Source organism: Clarias gariepinus, chromosome 24, assembly GCF_024256425.1.
Source record: "Clarias gariepinus isolate MV-2021 ecotype Netherlands chromosome 24, CGAR_prim_01v2, whole genome shotgun sequence".
NCBI lineage: Eukaryota > Metazoa > Chordata > Actinopteri > Siluriformes > Clariidae > Clarias > Clarias gariepinus.
The window spans coordinates 18,522,578-18,525,824 of NC_071123.1; positions in this window are offsets into that span (position 1 = coordinate 18,522,578).

The following is a 3,247-nucleotide window of genomic DNA, read 5'->3' on the forward strand; positions in this document are numbered from 1 at the left end:
ACAAACTGATCAGTGACCCCAACAGTTCAGCAAAGGGATGCCCCTATTTCAGGGCGTGTCCTAAGTGCAATGCCCTGCTGACTCACAATGGACGAGGCTGCCCCGAAATTAATTGCCCTGGATGCGGCACAACATTGTGCTTCCGTTGTCTTCGCCCAAGATGCTTTCGCGTGAATTTTATACCGGATATTTATGGAGACTTGACTTTACCTGGTTTGATGAGAAATATGCGGAGGCTGGAAGGGATTGAACAGTGTACTATAGTGGATAACAGTCAGAGTCTGATGGCGCTTCATTAGTATGAGCATGAGCAGAGGTAAAATAAAATTCCCTATAATATGAATAAGTACACTTTTTGCGATTAGGTTGTACAGACAATGTGTTACTTTAGTACTCTGCCTTGGGGAGTGGGGATGCTTCCTCTAGTCTCAGTCCTTTATGTTATGTTATAGCCTATAAACATTTATCTTTTTAAAATGTAAATATTCTCAAATAATGGTTGAATCTTTAAATCTTTCAATGATCAACTATGATTTCTGTGTGCTAAGTTTAATGTTTGACATAAAGCTGTATCATTTGCAACAACTATATCATAAAAGTTAACTTTTTTGTGCTTTTTTATGCAAAATTGAATTATTATTATGTTTGTGTCATAAATAAACCATACAGTAGGATGGGGAGGAATTTATTTGATGGAATAATACAATTTGTACTTTGAGATAGAAAATAAAGACTAAAAAATCCGACAAGAAGGTTTTAGATTTATTACAGAATAATGCCTGATTGGTAAATATAATGTATATATGATAGTAAATGTTTGTACTAAGTATCCAATAAGCATTAGATAATGTTACCTTAACTCTGATTAAATCACAGGAAAGAGGTTTTACAATGACATTATTGAATTTATTTTGCAGATTTTTGTACAACCCACATCCGCTAAAGTATTTCATATGATTTAATAATACTGTAGTTATTTAATACATGTCCTAAACATTAAGTTTAATGAATAGTATATTATTTTGTTATGCTGTTCACCACAAGCTGTAAACTAAACGGTTGAATTTGGGCTGAAAGAATAAGGAAAGGAATAAACTGAGGATGATGATGATGATGTGCAGAGAGAACATGCTTGTGTGAAACAGTGAAGCCAACTTAAAGGAGCCCGGATGTTGAGCGGTATCATGCTTAATTTAAAGTATGTAACCCAACCCGAGGAATATATTTATACTCCCTTTGTCCCCTCGTTTTAGGAACAAGTTCCTTCTCTTATGTGCTCTCAATATAAGCTCTCCATCCATACGATCTCACTCCACATATCACTCTGTTTAATCTTTTGCTCAATATAACACTTCAGGGGTATGGTGCTGCTCTGTAGTCTGGCACAGAACTAGAGTAGAGTACAGTATGTCTGCATGCAGGCTGAAACATTCAGAGAGAGAGAGACGCAGCCATGTGTCAAGCGTTTACACTGATTACCTGCTGGGTGGTGGGTGGTGGGGGACGGATGGGTTAATTAGAGTTGTTTGACGTCACCTAGCAACGAGTATTGGGCTTGTTATAAAACCCTACTCTACTGGCTACAGCATCCCATGGGAAGGTATGCATGGTGTTACATGTTAATCAATGTAATGTAATGTAAATCAATACACAACTAAGTGAGAAAACACATAGTGAGTCTAAACAAACAAAAAAAAAAACGACAAAAGCTCCTCAATAATACGCACATCAAAAAAAATATTTTACCAAGTTGACTATTTATCACCTTGCAAATATTTATAACTTTAACAATACTTATTTTATTCCATGGCCAATTTCCAACGCTTAAGCAATACCTTCACTTCCTTCTCTGTTACAGTGTACTGTATGTAAATAAAAAAAGTTAGACTAACTAATTATTTTTGCCTTTTCTTTTCTCTTTCTTTCTGCTGATGGTTTGTAAGAGGCTTGCAGGTTGAAGATTACTATAGCATATCCCAAGCTGTCTAATCCTATAAGACCAACTGCACCATATCAGTCCTGAGACAGTGGGACACTTACACACTCACACAGATCAAGGACCGGTTGAAAAGAAACAACATCAAACCTGTATATCTTGTGTTCCACTCCAGAACAACTACTGTCATCTGATAGAAAGAAAAAACTGATCGGTTCATGTTATAAAACTGGATGATGACCTTCATGTGCATGAGTTGAGCAAGTAAGCTTTTAGGAAAGTTTGTTTTCAAAGCATGTGCTATATTAGGGAGAGAAACAAACCATAAACCTTGAGACTTCTGCTAATACAGCTGATGTCTCTGTGGAACCAAAGAATGGGACAAAAACATTCTCCTGAAGAGCAGTGGACAGGTTAAGATTAGCTTACATGGTTTAAAAAAGATCCTGCAGATGATGCTCATTAGATACATCCATCTAGGAACCTCTGTAGTCCAACTATGGGACTGTGGAGGCCACTGATGACCTTTGTGTTTACTCCTGTTTTATGACTGTGATAGGACTCATTAGATACTTACAAAACCTTTTCTACTTCTATTCTGAAGATACTTTAAACTGTATGGATAATTGTTCATATATACGTATAGAACTATTTCTAACCCCAACTCATGAACACAGCCCAAAGTTTAAAACTTAGTTTCATATGTTTCAATAAATTAAGCAACGTCCCACTAAAGCTTATTGGTGTATGTCAGCCATATTGTTTATATATGTCAAAGTTTTTAATATTTTTAAGGTTGATTGAGTTTTTCAGATTAGTCCAGACTAACAAATCTATAAAACCGCCTTTCGAGATGTTGGGTGTTAACGCACTAATTGAGCAAAGCATGGGTCTTTTAAAATATTCTGAAACTGTGTTCATAGGTTCTACATTCAGACACAGATATACTATACCCATAATTATTCACTATAAAAAAGAGTTTTGTGGATTAAACACTAAAGAAGGTCAAAAAGTCACCACCTGGACTCGGCTTTCATCCACCCCTCCTTTGTCCTCCACTTGTCCTCTGTCGCTTCATCTCTCCTTTGCTAAATCTGTCTATTCCTTGTTAGAGCCAGGGCTCGGAGAAGTGTTTGCTCTACCTTCTCTCACCCAAAAGGCACCTCGGTTTGGGGAAGGACCTAGTCCAACACGGAGCCTCTAACTTCAAGGAAACTCTATTGTTCTATTATTGTTGAAAGGAATTTCTGGTTTCCAGGATTTTTTTCTCCTCACCTTGTTTGGAATAACACCTTTTTTTTTTTTTTTAAG